Here is a 20,782-nt window from a genome sequence, read left to right as displayed (position 1 = left end):
TGTGTACAATGGGGCAGTCTTCTGGGACTGAGCCCATAACCTGTGGGATCTGATGCTATCTCTAGGTAGACAGTGTCAGAATTGAATTGAATTGAATTGAATTGAATTGAACTGTAGGAGACCCAGACGGTGTCTCAGAATTGTTTGGTGTGGAAAACCCACAGGTCAGTGTCAGGGTGTTGGGTTACCACAGTAGTGGAGAGAGTGAAGAAAACATAGGAGGAGTGTTTCCTTTGCAGATGGCTAAAGCAGGAATCAGCCTCCAAGTCATGAGTTCAAGCAGAGTTCAAGCTTTTGGGTATTGCTTAATCCTTTAGAAGCACCAGGGTGTGATAAGATACATGAAAATTTAGGTTTTACTTAAAATTGAAGTCACAAACACAAATGCTTGAAGTGGCCAATCAGATAAATCAAGTGGGTAAAAAGAGTCAAATATAAGGGGGCAAAAATCTTTCCTACATGAAAACAATGGTGAAAGTACAAAGACGAATAAGAACTGATACTGAGCCTCGATGTGGGCAATGATAGAGGGAATGGTGGGGAGCAGAGTCAACTGCAAAGATGGGACTGTCTAAAAGGAGCAGGCCTTCTTTGGCTGTTTTCCTTATTACTGGTTTTCTGTGGAAACATGGGCCCACATGTTGTCATATCTTCCAATCGTTCAAGGAAAGATATCTAGATCTTTGTTCACATTTCTTAAACATTGTGTGGTTCACACAAATAACATCTGTGGACTAGATTCAACTTGCTGCCCACCATTTTGTATTCTCTGGATTAAGATGAACCGAAGAACCAAACAAATATGGGATACTTTTGCAGATTATATAAACTGTTTCCTTCCCTCCCTTTGCTCAGTTTTCCAAGTCTATTCCTTCAATATGCTTTGCAGGATCATATGGTGTTCCTTGATAGATATTTCACATTACACAGAAACTATCCAGCCTCACATATGCTCCGGAGACTTCTGGGATCAGAAGAAATGAGCTGGTGACTGAGACAGTAATTCTCACTAAATACCCATGTGCTTCCCTGAATTTACCATCTTCCCTTGCAGTTATGTTGGAGCCATGCTGTGGCTAGTGGACCGTGAACAAAACTAGCATGTGTCACTTCTGAGATGAGACTGTTAAGAGCCATGGGATGTCTTCTTTCTTTTCCTCAGCCATAACTCTGTAGTGTTATGGGTTGAATTGTGTCCTCCTCATAAAATATGTTGAAAGTCCTAACATCTGATACCCATGGGTAAGCCATAATCTAAAGACTGGTGTTCTTATAAAAAGAAGGAAATTAACACAGAGAGACATGGGGAAGATGCCTATGTGAAGGTAGAGGCAGAGATTGATTATATAATCTGTAAGCCAAGGGACCCCAAGAACTGATGGCAACTACCAGAAGTGAGAAGGAAGCAAGGAAGGGTCCTCCTCTAGAGCCTTCAAAACATGGCCCTGATGACACCTTGATTTTGGACTTCCGGTTTCCAAAACTGTGAGAGAATATATTTCTATTTTTTAAACCCACCTAGTTTATGGTATGTTGTTTGAGAGTCCTAGGAAATTAATACAGAAGATATGTGTTTCAGATGCTTTAGCCACAAGATGGAGACTGTGCAAGTAACAAATAAAACTCCATTGTGCGAAGCTACTAAGATTTGGGGTGTGTGTGTGTGTGTGTGTGTGTGTAGGGTTGGAGGATTTTTACCACAGCATCACTTAGCATCACCTAGACTAACACAGAGGTCAGGACTGGATGTGCCAGAGCTCCAAGGAACTCAGGACATTGTAGGAGAAAGTACAGATCCCACCATGAGAGATGACCATTTCTGGAGGACATGAGCAGATGACCTGTCACTACGGGGAAGACCTAAACTCATGAAAGCTTACTTAAGAGGCTTTTCACCTACCCTCAATGACACTTTCAGGCCCCAGAAAACTAGATTCAAAGAGTATGCCCACAAACTAGCTTCCCAGTAACCTCCAGAAAGGACTTGGACCCTGCTTCCCAGGGAGGAGGAGGGGAAATCCTCATGCATTAGTGTCCAGTTTATAAGATAACCAAGTTCTCAAAAGAGCTGGGAGGTTTGCAGGCTTCACCAGGGAAGGTATAGCACATCAGGACCAGTGCCTCCTTCCGCCTATTGGCCCTTTGTGAGGGCTTTTATCAACTCCCTACCAGAAGGTATGTTCCTAAAGGGAAGGGGCTTTGAAACAGCAGCTAGAACTTCAGCAGTTAATCAAGGGGAACAAAAGACCTTCAGCAAGTGTCCTTGTGTGCCCAGTGAGAACGCATTTCACAGGCAGTGAGGGCAACAGCAACCGGCAGAGGCGACCCCTGGTGAGGAGTCATGCCAGCAGGGCACACTTCATGGGAAGCAATGTTGGCACCAGCAGGGAGTCACACCCAGCCACAGCAAGCAGCCGTGTGAACTCCACAGGCTGCTGCCACAGCAGCGCTGGCACTAGTCTGCAGGCCCAAAGCAATGACAGCATTCAAACGACCATGGGAGGAATCAAGAACCAGAAATTGACTGGGCATTGATATGATGGATTCTACTTAGTTACAGAGGAAAAAAGGTAAGTGGAGATTAGAATCCATATTCCGTGAAGAAAAGCAGCATCCCATTTTGTGCATTCTCCCTAGAGTGTGTCCCATCTCAGGAAGGCAGACCAGGACAGCTTAAACATTTTTGGGCCAACATCCTCCAGAAGAAATAGAAAGCAGCAGAAGAAAAGCTTATGTACTTCCATGCAGTCCAAAACAAGCACAAAGAACTTTAAGATTCGTAACCAGATTGTGTAAGGCCAAGTGACCAAAGACACTTGAAAAGACAAAGTTAATTTGAGATAACCAGGACAACTCTGAAACCTTTCTTCCTGATATGTTCTTTAGGCATCCCCAAATCAGGTCCTAAAATGTTGCCCACTGTTAACGCATTTAAGCCTCAGAAACAATGAAAAGCAATGTTTTATCTGTCATTGCTTTTACTGGGTACTTCCTTGAGTACGGAAAACTGCATTCAGCTATGAACTAACATCTTTACTATCCCACTTCTGTTATCTACCACTGGTGGAAATCCTTCTGTTGACCCTCTTCTCTTGTGAATCCATAATTTCCTAATGCCACATGGATTCTCATTTCTGTAGAGGTCATCCTGGCACTTCTTTTATAGATCCCACAGTCCTCAGTAGAAGGCCATGCCTGCAACAAGTCCTTGGTGTGTGATGATGTTCTAGGGCGACCTCAAACTAACTCTTCTTCCCTCCTACATTTGCTACTGCACCTGCACTCCTATTTGCATGCATGGAGCAGCCTCACCCTCACCCTCACCACATCCAGGTAATTCTACCTACTCAATGCCTTTCAAATCCATCCCCTCCTCTCAGCCTCTCCTGCCACTGCCTCAGTTGCGTGTGAATGAAGGGCACATGAAGCTTGTGTTGGGACATGAAGCTGAACAGCATGGCAGAGACGGAGAGCTTGGTTCCATCTAGGAGCCAGCACAAGTATTTTAAGAAGGGTTGGATGTGCATTGAAAAGATCACCTTGGGGGCGCCTGGGTGGCACAGTGGTTAAGCGTCTGCCTTCGGCTCAGGGCGTGATCCCGGCGTTCTGGGATCGAGCCCCACATCAGGCTCCTCCACTATGAGCCTGCTTCTTTCTCTCCCACTCCCCCTGCTTGTGTTCCCTCTCTCGCTGGCTGTCTATCTCTGTCAAATAGATAAATAAAATCTTTAAAAAAAAAAAAAAAAGAAAAGAAAAGATCACCTTGGCAAGTCCAGGCAGATGTGAGGGAGTCAAGACCGCAGGTAAGAGACCAGTTAGGAAGCTCTTGCAGTTTCAAAATGATGATATGGGCTTCTCTAATTATAACACCCTCTAGGATCCTTTCCATTCCCTTAATAACTGTGTACAGCTGGTCCCCCAAGTAGAAATAAGTAACAGCTCCAAGTTCAAAGAAGTTCTTTTCCTTACCCAGGGCCCATTTTTTAAAATCTTTAAAAATAAAAAAAAAATACCTCACTTTTAAAATATGCTCAAATAACAGAATAATTTACAAAAGAAGACACTGTGGTAGGCAGGAACATAGGGTGACCCTCAATGACCCACATCCTTGTACAATCCCCCTGAGGGTGGGCAGGTGCTGTAATTTGCTTTTGGTCAACAGAGCATGGCAAAAGTGTAAAGCTATCACTCCCACAATTATGTTATGATATATGGCAAAGGTAAAGAGATTCTGCAGATATAATGAAGGTCTCTAATCAGTTGACTTCAACTTAATCAAAAGGGAGATTTTCCCCAAGTGGGCCTGACATAATCAAGTGGATCATTTGAAAGAGGGTAGAAGAAGTGGGAGCTTCTTTTGCTGGCGGCCTTGAGGAAGGAAGCTGCCATGTTGGAGGAGGGCAGCAAGGTGAGGAATATGGGAGGCCCCTGGCTGGCAGCCAGCAAGAAAACAGGGACCTCCATACTACAGCTGAGAGGAACTGAATTCTACCAACAATATGTGCACGTAAAAGATGTCCCCAAGCCCCAGAAAAGAACACCATCCAGTTAGCAGCTTGATTTCAGCCTTTAAGACCCTGAGCAGAGGATTCAAACAAGCATATCCTGGATCCTGCCCCATGGAAATGGCCAGATAATAAACGTATGCTGTTCTGAGCCACTAAGTTTGTGGTAATGTGTTCCACTGCAACAAAGAAAATACAGATATGAAGTTATTTTCTCACATTGACTCATTTCCTTAAGACCAACTTAGGGTTCACTTCCTTCATGGAGCTTTTCCTTACAACCTTGCTTCTCTTCTCTGAAATCCAATTGATAACATTGCTTTTTGGCCTCTTATTTCATGATGTTAAAAGTTCACACTTAATGCATGTCAATTTTGTCTTCTTGGAGATACTGTCATTCATTTATTCATTCATTTGGTATATACTATTTATTTGTGTCTCATCTCTTATAAACCACTGATTCACTGTTTTCCTGCTTCGTTTTGGTATTTTTCTTCTGTGATTCTTTGGTTCTTCCAGAATGAATTTCAGTCTGTCCCTGAAAACTTTCTAAATCTGATAGCAAGGTGAGACAGACGTTAATCCATCTAAATTAGCAAAAGGCACAAATTAAAAATATTTCTGATAAAATGTAATTATTTTAAGTACTGTATAAATTGTAATGGTAAATAATGTCTATTTAGCAGTATCAAAAAATATCATTTTCCTAGGATGCATTTATGATCTTGAGAGAGAGGTTTTAACATGTAACTTTTGATCACTTCTAGCTTTCAAATTAATGGCATTCAAATATATAAGACTTCACATTGCAGTATAAATTATCAAAATCTATGGAATTTTAAATGACTCTCCACCAAACATTTGTTTACGAATGCACATTTGTTTATTGCTTTCCTACTGTACATTAGAGACCTTTCCCTGGAAGAACAAGGGTAAACAAGATACAGTCCTATCCATAAGAAGTTCACAATCCGCTGGGGAAAGGAGTCATGTAACCAAAATTAGAATACTCTATGTTAAGTACTGAACTGAGGGTACCCATTATATTCTGGTCTGGACCTTCTTTTACTGCACAGAGAATGCACACATGGGAACTACCAAAGTTAGGTGTGCAAGGGATAGCAAAGATTCTGGATTCCCAGTACTGCCTGCATTTATTAGGCAATGTGAAAGTTTAATATGCTCTTGAATCTTAATTCAGTCAATTTAGGATTATCTAGGCACAAATCTAGGCACAATCCTAGGATTATCTAGGCACAATCCTAGATTATCTAGGATTATCTAACTAAAGCACAAAATACTAACACATAGGCATTTGTGAGAAAAAAATGTACAATAACTGTAAAATTAGCGAAAACATCCCCCCTTAGATGACTTCTGCTGTTTGGCTATATGATAATCAATATTTGTAAACCCCTTGCCATGTGGAAGGCTACCCCCCTTGTCAATCTGCTAAGAAAACCCCTCAGTGCTAACACATGCAGAAGCCCTGGGGGACCTCCAGGACAGCAGATTCCAACACCCAACAGTCAGAACTGTGGGGGCGCAAAGTATGGGAAGAGAGGAGGGACTGGGAGAAGGGGAAGCAGAGCTGCTCTCTGCCCAGCTGCCTTCCCACAATTATAAACAGAAGGCTCAGCCAAGAAATGGACAACAGTAGCATACTATAGTAGTACTGTCATCTTGTGGGAATATATGGAATGTTTTATTTCCTCAAATACTTTATTTGTATTTTTTTTAATTTCCAGATGTCTTGTGAAAATCAATAAATGTATTTCAGAACATTTGGTTTAATTTGAACTAAATACATTTGCATTAAAATGAATTTGCAGTTGGTTTTGACTCATTTTGTTTTAACAGTAACTTTGGGTTATAAGAGCAGGTCCTCTCCCCTAATAAAGTGTTAAATCCCAAATAATGCAGTAATTTTATAATTTTATAAATTGTAAAAGGCTACAGAGCTATTATTATTACCAGTACCATCTTCTTCATCATCATCATTATTAGCCACAAAAGCCTTTTAAAAAAAATATTCAATGAAAACAAGGAATAAAGTACTTAAAACATGTACCATTATTCTCATTTGCCTTTTGAAGCTTTTATTTTTTTTTATTTTTTTCAAAGATTTTATTTATTTATTTGACAGAGATAGAGACAGCCAGCGAGAGAGGGAACACAAGCAGGGGGAGTGGGAGAGGAAGAAGCAGGCTCATAGCAGAGAAGCCTGATGTGGGGCTTGATCCCATAACGCCGGGATCACGCCCTGAGCCGAAGGCAGACGCTTAACCGCTGTGCCACCCAGGCGCCCCTGAAGCTTTTATAGATAGATGTGCATGTATGTTTTCCTCTTTCTCTCTCTATTATAGCAACCATAAGATCTCAAACACTATGTGCTTGACAATCTAGGTCTTTTTGTAACACAATTAACTTTCCAAAGGGCTTTGAAAATTTTCATCATCACAGCTCTCTTAGATGAGCAGGTATTATGAACCCTATTTTACTAGCAAAAACATTTGACACAGAGGTTAGATGAGTATTAGTATACCAAAATCTTGTGTATTTATACTGCCAAAGATGACATGGATATATCAAAAGTCTTTGAAACTCAAGATGTTTACCACTTATCATGTTATCATTTTAATTATACTATTATTAACCACTTAGATACTGAAAGGTTTACTCTTTACTAATTATAAGTTTTACCAACAATGTCAACAAAATTCAGAAAGAAGGTGTTGAAAATGTATTCATTCAATCTGCAAATATTTACTTAGTATATGAGAGGAGAATAAGGCACTCAAGGCATGGCTCCTGCACAAGGAAGTTAAAATTGAATTAGGAAGATTTGCACACATACATCAATTACCAAGGTGAAATGTGGTAAGAAATACAATTAAAACAGGAAAGAAGGGAAAAGGAATTCTGAAGAGGAACATCACTTAAGAAGTGATCGCTTAAGAAGACATCATTGAAGGATGAAAGTTCTACAAACACTTCATGCAGGCATTATTGTAAATTCTTCCTAAAATCAGTCCTTGTCTTTTTATGACTACAGACCCACCACTGTTGGTCATTTAGTTCTAAAAATGTAGTGTATTGTGCTACAGCTCCTCCCCCTGGAGATCTGCTGAATGATTCTTCTCCCTATGAGTTTCTTACCCACCAACCACCCTCCCAACACACACAAACACATAAGCACACACAGATACACACATACATACAGAGATGCATACACACACACACAAATGTACAAATACACATATACAAACACTTATACATGCTGACAAAGATTGTTGACCAAATTTACTTAGACTTCTGAAGCAAAGTTTTTTTAGGCTCATCTGTGCCCTCCCTTGTAAAATACAGTTTTAGCACAAACCCTACTAAGTCCATGTAACCAGAACCTCCCACCCTCCATATCTGACCACTCTGACATCAGATCTGGTTTCTCATCCTCCAACACCCCCCAGGTGATATCTGATCAGCCTTGTCTTCAGCAATGTCAATTTAGCCAAACCCTCCCTTACCCCTGATGTTTCCTCTTAGTAATTTTCTACCCCAACTACCCCCCCTTCTCTGCTCCTTGACTATAAACTCCCACTTGCCCAAGCTGTACTCAGAGTTGAGTTCCAATTTCCCACCCCAACTGTAAAATCCTATTGTCCTGTATAAAGTCTGCTTACCATCTTTAACAAGTACCAGTGAATATTTCTTTTCTTTAAACACACACACACACACACACACACACACACACACACACATCCCTCGACTCAGTAGCCAAATTCTCTCTAGGCTCCTAATTCAGTCCATGTTCAGGGTGACTCTCAAAAAAATCCCCTTGATGAATCCTGAGACCCAGGAGCAACTGCAGCTTTTTATCCTCACAGCTAAGACTGACTGTCACAAGGCACACCAGGACCTCTGTGACCCTTCCAAAATATGGCCCGCACATCTGCCATCAGGGAGCAGAGCACGTGAAGTCTGCAAATTTCTGGCCTTCATGCCCCCTGTCTAGAAATCATGCCTGCTTGCTTTTATGTCTTTATGAAAGAGTAAAGTGAAAACTGCCCCCTTGGTGTCCCAAATAAGAGAGTTGTGCCTGCAGGTCACTCTGGACTACCATTTTGGCCCTAGCAGAGCAATACTGCGAGTCAGAACACCACCACCTCCCTTTCACAGACGACCACTCTGTCATCTGTCCCATGGTGAGAGATGCCAGGTCTGGGGCCCGGGACTATTCAGACAGTTGAAAGAGGCTGCCTTCAGGCAGAGGGCAGGAACAGCCCTGCTAACATCTAAATAATGCCGACCTTACTGTTCTTAGTGAGAGGAGAAAGAGAGAAACCTTTTTGACTAGGCTCAGTGTGCTGTCATTTGTCTTATTACAATTAAAATGAAAATACAAAATCAAAGTACAGGCTTGTCCAATTTTAACAGACTCCTTTAAAAAATTTTCTCTGATGGTACATGAGTATATACACTCAGTACAGGATTTTCATGCTGGGCGTAAGTCTCTCTGCAACATGCCCCCAGCCAGAGGTCAAGGACCCCAGCCAAACTGCTTATTGGACCCCAAAGAGCACATAAAGTTTTCATAATTTTCCCTAGGCAAAACACTTGCTCTACCAACATTAAGTTAAAAATAACTTCTTTTGGCTACTTAAACTTTTAAAATGGCTTCTGGCATGACTCAGATAGCTGATGCTTCTTTAAAATGCTTTCCAGGTAAGTTTGAACTGATGGCTTTCTTCTTCTATGTAATTGTCACCATAGTAAGCAGGGGCTCTCAAAAGTCACTCCACGGTACCTAGTGCTATACTCAAATTTGAAAGACTCTGTTCAGAAAACTATCACTGCTATAATTAAATATTTGGAGAGCCCTCAGGGTCTTAGGTCGTGAGGATTAGAAAATAGGAATCTCTTGAATCAGAGCCTTCTGATAATCTTCCTTTCTTAGTGCTCTCTATTTGTGGGCAACCAGAAGGACGTCCTTGAGAAAAAAGGAAGAATATGGAGGATGGGGGCAGAGGCAAAGAGGACATTACTTTACTTAAGGAGAGTGATTCTCAATCTTCATTCCTCCCCAACCCGCCGGAAGCACAGGATACAAGCCCATGAGATGCAGTGGAGAGAAGCACATTTTTAGCAGGGAGTTTTGTTTTGTTTTGCTTTTTAAGATTTTTTAAAAATAATTTATTTATTTATTTGAGAGAAAGAGACAGAGAGAGCGACAGAGAGCACGAGTGGGGAGAAGAGGGAGAAGCAAACTCCCCGATGAGCAGGGAGTCCGACTCAGTGCTCCATCCCAGGACCCTGGGATCACGACCTGAGCTGAAGACAGAGGCTTAACCTACTGAGCCACCAAGGCGCCCCTCCCCTACTTTTAAAGATTTTATTTAGCAGGGAGTTTTGAAAACACCTCCCCTTACTGGATCAGCTGGTTGGAAATCTCTGGCTTTAAAAGAGAAGTGGGTATGGTACTATCATAGTGGATAGTCTGGCCCACAAGCCTGATACCTATTTTCTTTGGATCCTCCTCTTCGACTACTCCCCTTACTCCCTCTTCTCCAGACCCACAGGTGTCTTTGCTGCACCTTGAAGACCTTGGGCCACCTCAGAACTTTTGCAATGGCTATTCCTTCTGCCAGGGATGCTCTGTCCCCAGATCCTGGCATGACTCACTCCTCACCTACTGCAAATCTGAGCACAAATTCTCTTCTCAGTGAGCCTGCCCTGCCCGCCCTGCTTAACTCAGCTCTCTCGGTAGTACCTGACCTACTTTCACCCAACATTCTTTTTTTTCTTAACACTTCCTAACATACTATTTATAGTAACAATAATTATTTATTTGGGTGATTATCTCCACCAGAATGTAAGCTCCAGGAAGGCAAGTATTTTTTTTTCCTGTTTGGATTACTGCTATAGCTCCAGTACCTTGAACAGTGTCTAGCATATAGCAGGTGCCCAATGAATATTGCTGAAGAATAAATATACTTTTGTGCTGTTGTATTTGTACATGTGAGTGTATTACTATTAAAAGTTAATATTTCAAAGAAAATTAGATTACTTTTTGGATAAGAAACTATTTGTCTACAAAATTGTTGCTGTTCTCTACCACACTTACCAAATCAGAGTAATAATGAATCCTCAAACTACTGGTGTTCTCAGTGAAAGAATGCACAAAGAATCATTTCAATAACAGCTTACGTACACACCAAGATTTCTTAGAGGATCCATTTATATTTTTCCTCATGTGAGCGCATGCTAATTTTCATGACCAATTAAGGAAACCTAAATATTTAAAAATGTGATATTACTCAGGCTTTTCTGAAGGTAAAAACTACATGGGAAATGGAAATAAGGCAGTTCTAAAGCTATATCCCAGAAACAAAGAGAATAGATACCTTTCTCGAAAGAGATGCACTCAGAGAAGTCCATTAAACTAGGCCCAAAGTCAAAATGGTTCTAAACTAGAATATACAGTTTAGCACCAACTACTACAAGGGAGTTTATTATTCTTGCATGGAGATACTCAAGCTGTTATTGTGGTAACTAATCTCTCCTGCCCCACAATATTTGTAATGGATATAAGTACATTAAAATTAGGGGGAGGTGGGCCTAAATTTTACCTTAATTGATAAATAACAGAAAAACTGGTATGCAGACCCATTGGGTCAAGACAGGTCTCCAGATCAGTGATGAGATTATGTAAGTTTAAGTAGTCAGTTTTCATAAGGAAGACTAGATAACAGAATTCCAGGGCTTTCAGCAAAGAACCCAAGACAGAACAAAGAACTTAGCACATCAAGGTAGGTACCATTTTGACCTAAAACCAAGGGGTTTCAAGCCAACAGTCAAAGAAAGCCCTATAGGTGTCTTTAGTTCACTAGCAAAATCATCTCTATATCTGATGCTGATGACAAGTCATTTATTGAACATGACAAAGAACGGCAATTTATGTTTTTTTAAATATAATAAATGCCCTATTTGTTAAAAAAATCTATTGTTTCAATATAAGAAGAAGATAACTTCTATTTCTGTTATGATGGAGTAACTGGTGCCAAACTAACCTTTCCACAGTAAACAACATAAAGTTGAACAAAAACAAATTATCTCCCTGATTCTGCCCATCTTTAGAAAAGTCTAGAGAAATTATGTAGAGAGCCAATAAATAAATAATAAATAAAAATAAATCAGGTGCTATGTTCTGTAATTACTTAGCATCTTAGAATCTAAATACCTTGACCAAATAGGACTGGGGCTTCCAGATCTATAGCTAAGTCAAAATACACTCAGGAATTTGGTTGGAATAATGTTTTCTATATGGTATAGCTAGCTATGGCCTATAAACTAGAAATTATGTAGTATAAGGTCCTGTCAGTTAAAGTTTTAGTAAACTAGAGATTACTTAGCACACAGTAGGATGCATTTCTTACAGACACAGTCAAATTCTCTTTTCTTTCACAGTGCTCAAGGTTTAATAGTGAAAAGACTGTTAAATAAATCTAAAGTTGACTAGTAGAGAAAATACTGAATGATTTTTCTGGATAAATTTTTGTTAGACTAAAACCTCGCGTCATACCCACCAAATCTAAGACACCTTATTTCTATAGTTCCAACCCTCCAAAACCAGGGAAAATACTAAATTCCATTCTTTTTGGAAACAGCTTCTGGCCCTTTCAGAGTGTAAAATGGCAAGAGAAGTCCTCACCAACACAAATTTCCAGCATGCCTCACCGCAGAGGATGAAGTGCCCCAGGCAGCAACACGATTTGTGCCAAGGACATATGGCAGGGATTATGATTAGTCAGGGGTGAAGATTCAATTTGACAGTCTTTCTTTATACTGTTAGTCATTTTGGTTTTCAAAGTGATCAGAATTAATAGTCCAAACCAGGTAGGCTAGTGTCTAGAATGCTGGTTTAATAAAAAGAAAGCCGCCCTTGCATATAATTTCAGGCAAGTTTGAATGATTGCATCCAGCAGTTATGACTACCTAGGCAATAAGATGCTTAGAGACAGAGTTCCCAAAGAGCCAGTGGCTGGCTGATGCCTATATCAGAGAGAGGCCTTGTTACAGTCATGTATGGTCCATTTCATAACAGGATATTGTGACTCTCTGTCTACACCCAACACATAGCTCTAGTTTGAGATGTCATAATGGCCTTCCTAAACGCCAGAAACTGGTCCACCTCTTCTAGTCCTCTTGTATGGAACAGGGAGCCACTCCCCAGGGCCATAGATGCTGACAACCATATCAATCCCAAGTCTCTGAGCAAGCAAAACAGGAAGTACCTTTGTCCCACAGTTTTTCTTCACCCAAGAAGAGATAAAGAGCATTAGAACTCTGAATTTCAGTCTCTAATCTCTTTCATTCAACAAATCTGCTGTGTGTGGACCAAGTACAAACATTTTGAGAATTACAGGAAGAACAATACCTTGATTATGCCCTAAAGCAACTTTTGCACTATAAGGGGATCTAAGACCTCTATCTAAATGATGATAATGCAAGGATGAAAGCAGGCTTCTAGGTCCACATAAAGGTACACAGATATCTATATAAAAACTCCTGGGGATTGGGAGCTAGACGAGACAAGAGTGAGTAGAGGCTTCACAGAGAATGTTTTTCTTCCAATTCTCAGCTTCCTACAGCATTTCAGCTGAAAATTGAGCTGGGTCATGGAAAGTGGGCAGAAATTGTATAAGTACAAACAGAATGTAGGTTTCCAGGCAACAGGATGATAAAGCACGAGCAAAGGCACGGAGGTAAGAAATTACAGGCCAAGAGTAGTCAGTAGTTCCGATGGTTTCTCAAAGAGGAAAACTGAGAAATAAGATTGGAACCCTATGGGTCAGGGCTGGAATGCCAGCTGGTAAGGGTACAGACTTTATTCTGCTAACCACAAGGGACCAGTGGAGATTGTAAGGACACTGAAAACAACTAGAGTCATAATTTGGAAAATCCGTCTTCTCAGAGGGAATGAACTGGAAAAGAAAGGGACAAAAGGTATAGAGACTAATTAGGACAGAGCCCTAGGGCTCCATATGTCATGCTCATTCAGGTGTGACAATAACCATAACTCTCTTCTCCTTCTCTCTCCAATCCCACTTAGAAATAGTGTGACGCTAAGTCCAGTTTTCCATGAGACAATCATGGCTCATACCTATAATCCCAGTGAAATTATTAACAGTCCCCCATTCACTCTCAAAAGTATCCTAGTTTGGACAATAAATTATACATGCACCTTACTTAGACAGCCTCTCATCCCACCTCTCTGCAGGTGCTCTCCCAGATATCAGGGAAGCAGATACAGTCCACTCCCTTCTTCACTCACCAGTGATTATGTGGTCAGTTTGTCTCCCTCCCCATGTAACTAGGCAATCTTCATTCTTCTGGCTTTCAAGCCTCTGCTGCCTTGTTCCATCACTCCAGGATGGTGGGGCAGAGCAGGATGCAGCTCTGAGTGAAAAGGCACTGGTGTTGGGAGAAGGGGGGGTTGGGATGGTAGAGGAGGCACAGCAAGAGGACACAAGGACTCTCAGGGCTAAGGCAGCGAGAGATGGATGACAGGGCCCTCTAACTGTTCATGAGTAAGATTCAAGACCTTTGTCTTTTCCCATCTGCAAGTGTCAGTGGGCGTGTGAAGATGATGAAAGGGTACATGGAATGAGGAAAACTAAAAATGTGGCTTAACTGCATGAAAGTAATCCTAATTATAGTCATTTACTTGAACATCATATGAACCATTTGTCCTTAATTACACTGCTGTCCAAGAACAAATATGTAAATCATGAAAGGTGCCAGATCATTTTTATTGTGGTTTTATTTGATTAAAATAGTAATCTTTCTATATGTGTTTATAATTATGGTTTGTTAATCATGTGGCATGACCACTTTTTTACAATACTGGTTCCTTCTCTTATTAAAACATCATCTTATACAATAAAAGATCTGAATTCTTCAGATACCAATAAACTTTTACGGGAGAAAAAATGCCAAGCCAAAAGGAATGATCTTTGAAAAGCAAAGTAAATGTGCAGAAAGTGGCACTATATTTCTGGGTGGGCCAAGAATACTAAATAAGAAAGAGAACAGTCCAGTCATTCAGATGGAAGTCAATTTAATGAGTTTAATCCAAGAAAAAGATCAAAAATTGGTTATTGACATTTCCTGGAAGAGCTGGGTACTGAGCAAATTCAGGAAGCAGGTGTTTAAGACAAATTAGTAATCCTGGCTTTATAACCCAACCAGTACAAAGAAACAAAAAACACAAAATGTTTTGGTAAGAAAATAAACTTGACTCTACTCCCAGACCATGGGCAACTTTAGCATACGGACCACACATCTGACATTCTGGTTGCTTAGCAGAGCCCTGGCACACAGTAGGTGCTTGGTTATTTACATATTCATTCAACAAACACAGTAGTATTGAGTGAATCCTTAACTCATTCAAAAATTCTCTTTGTATCAGTGTCTAAATTTCAACTGTTATTAGTTTCTCCTGGATGGACAACGTTTTTTATTTTTCCTCGAGAAACACATTTCTCTTCATAGATTAAATGTACACTTTTATTTAACCCTCACTGAAGGCTGCTCTATTGTTCATGATATAACAACTGTACTTTTACTTCATTGTTAGGAGTCTACTTACTTGCAGGTGTATGTAAATTAATATTTTAAAAATAACACTAAAAATAAAAACGTTTTTTAAAAATAACACTTATTTCCTCTCTTAATTACAGAAATGCATTTGGGAAAAACATTAGGGGGAAAAAATCAACCACAATTATAACCTCCTACAAGCAAACATCCAAACCAAGTGACTGTACATACACACACACCAACAATGCCAACAGAAAATAAGTCTGCATTTAATTAGTGCCACCTTCTTTAGAAGAGAGTTAAACTATATGTGGTTAGTCATGAGCACCTTATTAATCCTCTCTCTCAGCACCTCATTAAAGTGGGTCTGTCACCCTTAAACAGCCTTCTTTGTATTAAGTGTGGAAAGCCTAGAGTTGCCAGGTTTTGCAAATACAAAACAGGACACCCACTTAAACTTGAATTTCAGATAAAGGATGAATAATTTTTAGTACAATTATGTCCCATTGCAATAACCAGAACATATTTATATTTTAAAATTATTTGTCATTTATCTGAAATTCAAATTTAATTGAATGTCTTACATTTTATCTGGGAAACCTAGGTAAGCTCAATTTTCTCCAACTCTTATTTCTGTTGATGTTTTATTTATTTTTTTTAAAAAGATTTTATTTATTTATTTGACAGAGATAGAGACAGCCAGCGAGAGAGGGAACACAAGCAGGGGGAGTGGGAGAGGAAGAAGCAGGCTCATAGCGGAGGAGCCTGACGTGGGGCTCGATCCCTTAACGCCGGGATCACGCCCTGAGCCGGAGGCAGACGCTTAACCGCTGTGCCACCCAGGCGCCCCTCTGTTGATGTTTTAGAACCTCTTCTAGATTGGTGCCCATGACCAGTGCCTTGGACTCACATACGGGAAATGGAAATAGAGATCCAAAGTCTGTGTTCCCCACTGCTGTCTGTGCTTCTCAGGGAACATGCTTATCATCCCTAGTGGTATTCAGTACCGCCTAAGAATGAAAGGATAGCCGTGGGAGAGAGGAAGCTTCTATCCAGAGTATAAATTTTACTGAAAGATTTTTGAGATTTTTAAAATTCATTTAAAATTTAAAATTTTTTTGAGATTTGAATTTTTTAAAAGAACGTGTCACATGAATATGCAGTAGACTTCTGGTTTTCCATCTTGGCCAATGTCAAGTTTCTTCCTGAAAACCAGTAGCCATAAATATTTTTATGTGCAGTAAAAATACTGCACATTTGGTACTTTGACGTTATATGGGAATCCCCAGAATCAACCCTGCAGTGCAGACACAGTGAGCAATGTCTTTGGCGAGAACTGATTATGCTATCGTCACCAGTGCGTACAGCTGGCACTCTTCCGCCCGAGTGTTCACGCCAGGAAGTGTGATTTTTTGATGAATCCATAGAAGCTTTATTTTCCCCCTTTTGGCTGCAAAAAATCTACTGGCTTCCATGAAGTAGTGTAACTTCCTACTGGAATTGCTTAAAATATGATAAATCAAATGTTTTGTTTACAAATGCGAGATTATAAATAGCTCCATTTTCTGTTTTAGTGAGTGTTCCTATAACAAAACCAATCAAAATCAAGAGGCTTTTTTTTTTACGATGGATGTATTTTTCCTCTTTCTATCTTAAATTGGCAATGCATTTCTTATATGAATGACTATCTGTTGGTTCATTCATCCTTCAATGACCTTGAACTCCCTGACTGAAATAGCTTCCAAGATTTCACCTGGTAGAAATTTAGACCCATCTGTGCACAAGCAGTGCATACACTTTGTCCAAGTCAATAAAAAATTCATGCATCAAAACAACAGGAATCACTGAAGACTGTGGCACCTAATGTCACCCTTTAAGTTTTCCACAATGAACTTGACAGTGAAGATGTTGGCAGACCCAGGCCACAGACAGTATTTAGTGGTATGCACAAGAGTAGATCTAAGAAGCATAAGATGTGTTTATATGTCTATTTCAGATAGACATTTTATCTTTGTGGAGATACAAATGAGCCCAAACCTTTTTATATCTTGCCTGGGAAAATCCTGAGCTAGAACTATACAGAAATGTGACTCTTACAACAACATCCAATTATGTACATTTTGAAGGAAAGTTGCCAGAATTTTTTGCAGCTAAAGGCAGCAGACTTGGCTAGAAGCAAAACAATCCAAACCAAAACCAAACAAGAAAATGCAGAAATCGCTTGTAGCTTTCTTTGAGGATGATTTCAGAATCATCTTGAAAGGTAAAACCCATATGATAGGAAAGAGTGGGTAAAACACACTCACTACCCAATAGCTATCTCCAGATCTTTTCTTGGCCGAAAAAGAGGCAGACACACAAAGATCCTCCTATCAGATAATTCCATCAAACAACAAACTGACCTATGTTCAAAAGGCAAGGCTGAACTGGCTGAAAGACAGAGGTTAACGTGATTTTTTGTCAAGCAGTAGGAGAAAAACAGGAACAGAAATAATTTCTCCCAAATAGTTAAAATCGGTTAGATTAAACATACGCTGACATGAACAGTGACTGAGAGTTAAAAATAAACACATGAACAAACAAACAATACTTGGTTGTGAATTTTCAACAACATACATCTTAACGACAGATAACAACAGAACTATCAAGAAGCGTGAGGGTTGGCAGAGCTGGGCTGAAGATTCAAACTTGGGAGTTCCAGCAGACACGGTAGTTAAATCCATGAGGAAGATGAAATGGTTCCAAGAAAGTTGCCTAATAAGAAAAACAAGCTAAAAATGAAACCCCAAAGAACACTATTTTCTTTCTGCTTTCTCAGAAAACAAAGATAACAGTGGTCATGTAGCCAGCTTTCTTTTCTTTAATTTTCAACACCTTAAAAATAAGGGTCCATAGACATGGAGGGTGCAAGAATTTTTAAAATCTTATCACAAAGTCAGCCATCAATGAATATCAAACACAAACTGGGAAAAAGAAAAAGAAAGCAACAGTCAGTGACAAGAAGTTTGAAACAGGAAAGAAGAGAATTATTGAAAGAAAAAAAGAACATCCGCACATACAGACACTAGCATGAAGACAGGGAATGAGTCCATACTAGCTGCAGGAGAGTTAGAAGATAAACTGATGGAAGCTGAGGGTGGAGGGGACTGCAGGAGTGGAAGGTTATGGAGGGAATGTAGCATAAGCACTGACACAGGTTACCTGGATTCAGCAATAACGAGCTCACAGGTAACTTTTGCCAGAGCAGCTTTTGTGGAAAAGAGAGAAGAGTGTGGGTGCTTAGGTATACACACTTTATTTCTGCGCTTCTCTATGGTATAGTTGTCTATTATATGTTTCACATGAACGTTCATAGTTTTATTTGTATCAGCCCCCAAACTGGGAATAGCCCAGATGTCCATCAATGGATATCTGAAGAAACCCATATCCCACCCAATGGAATACTAATCAGAAATAAAAAGATATAAGCTGTTGCTACATACTACATTGGTAAATATCAAAACAATTATGCTGAGTGAAAACAGCCATCCATAAAAGACTACCTACTAAATGATTCTACTTATATGAAACTCTAGAAAATGCAAACTAATCTGTAGTGACCAAGGCAGATATTAAGGTACACTGGAGAATTTAGAGGTGAGGGGTATATTCGCTATCTGGATTGTGGCAATGGTTTCACAAGTGAATAACGTAAGCCAAATTTTACCAAATTGCATAATTTAGAGGTATGTGCTTTATTGTATGACTTCTACTTCAATAAAGCTGTTTTTAATAAACATATAAAATAAAATTGAGAATTTATTTCCTCAATTCGACTAAAATATGTTATAAGATACAATAAATCTGCAAAAAGTCTTTTTTAATTAGAAATGATAAGGGACAAGAACTCTAATTCATATACAGCACTAAAGCACAAAATGGCCTTCAGATCACAGTCCAGGAAAATCCTGACCTGAAAGTCTGGCTATGCACAGGGTTCAGAAGTGACAGCTACTTCATGTCCTACTCTGATGCTTACAACCCAGAACCCAAGATCTGAAGATTACAGAAAGTTTCTTAGCAATATGCAGATTCCGCACAAACCGCGACAGCCCACTCAGCTATCTCTCCCAATTCCTCCTGCTCACAGTGGCAGCTGGAATATAAGAAAAAGGAACCCAGGATGCAAGCAGTAGACGTGAACATCTCCAGGTTCTCTGCTTGACTTTGCTAGACATACCCACATCTGATGCTCCTCAGGTCAGTAGAAAATATGAGGAAGTCATTGCCATGGCTGGACCCAGGCTCACATACACATAGAACTTCAGCATCCAGCAGTACATACTCAGCATGGACACAATCACTTTGATCTCAGCCAACAGCCTCCCCAAGGCCATGTTGATCTGGGTCCTCTGGATTGGAGAGATGATAAGGCACTAGAGACAAAAAGACCGTCCTGTCTCTCTCTCCTGAGACAAGCGAAGAAGAAATTGGGATTGCAGAATGGTAAACAGAGGTCTTCAGAATAGTTAGGGCAAATGGAGCACCAATTCTTTCCCGAGTTTTACTATCCCTGTCTGTACTAGATTGAATAGTGTCTTTCAAAAATTTATGTCCACCTGGAACTCAGAATGTGACCCTATTTAGAAATAGTGTCTTTGCAGATGTAATTAGTTAAGAGAAGGTCATACTGGACTAGGGTGGAGTCTAAATGCAGTATGCTTGATGTCCTTATAAGAAGAGAAGACACACAGAGACAGACACAGAGGAAAGAAGGCCACGTTATAGTGGAGGCAGAAACTGGAGCGGTGCAGCGTGAGTCAAAGAATGCCAAGGATTGCCAGCATCCACTGAAGCTAGAAAGAAGCAAGAAAGGATCCTCTCCTAGAACCTTTAGAGGAAGCGTAGCCCTGCAAACACCTTGATTTTTTTTTTAAGATTTTATTTATTTATTCGACAGAGATAGAGACAGCCAGCGAGAGAGGGAACACAAGCAGGGGGAGTGGGAGAGGAAGAAGCAGGCTCATAGCGGAGGAGCCTGATGTGGGGCTTGATCCCATAATGCCGGGATCACGCCCTGAGCTGAAGGCAGACACTTAACCGCTATGCCACCCAGGCACCCCAAACACCTTGATTTTGAACTATTAACATCAAGGATTGTGAGACAATACTGTTGTTAGAGCACCCACTTTGTGGTAATTTGTTACAGCAGCTGTACAAACAAATACATGGTCACATAGAAAGTCACCATTCCAGAGCAAACGCTCAGACCCTTGTTCATTGCTGGCTCCAACTCAGATGAGGCTGACCAAATTGCCCAGTGCCATGTTTTCATGGGTTTGGTTCTTCCACAAAACTGAAAGCACTCTGGTCGGATTGAGCTTTACATCAGTCTCCATGACCAAAAAGTAAGGTACCTTAGACAGATGCTGTGTCCTCACATCATAGAGTACAGCTCCCCAAAGGAGTCCTTGAAAAGGGAGCAGGTCAATGCTTTCTGGAGTTCAGCCATTTAAGATGACCTTAAATGAAGGTCTTCTCCACAATGTGAAGACTCTCAGCTGTATCTAACAGGATCTGGACTAACTGCTGTCCTTTTATTGAACAGGTGAGATCACATCTTCCACCCATATCCTGCCACACCCATCTCACCTACCATCGCTTGAATGGATTTCCACTGGAAAGCCAAACAAAGT

General features: G+C 40.3%; 1 protein-coding gene across 4 annotated transcripts in view; it reads right to left on the bottom strand.

Annotated features, from left to right (window-relative positions):
• RAPGEF4 (Rap guanine nucleotide exchange factor 4) overlaps window positions 1–20,782 on the bottom strand; it is a 273,452-nt gene that overhangs the window by 230,593 nt on the left and 22,077 nt on the right. The window lies entirely within an intron of this gene.

This window comes from Ursus arctos, unplaced genomic scaffold, assembly GCF_023065955.2.
Source record: "Ursus arctos isolate Adak ecotype North America unplaced genomic scaffold, UrsArc2.0 scaffold_1, whole genome shotgun sequence".
NCBI classification, from domain to species: domain Eukaryota; kingdom Metazoa; phylum Chordata; class Mammalia; order Carnivora; family Ursidae; genus Ursus; species Ursus arctos.
The sequence above is the reverse complement of the archived record's forward strand: the minus strand, read 5'-3'. Positions and strand labels throughout refer to the sequence as shown.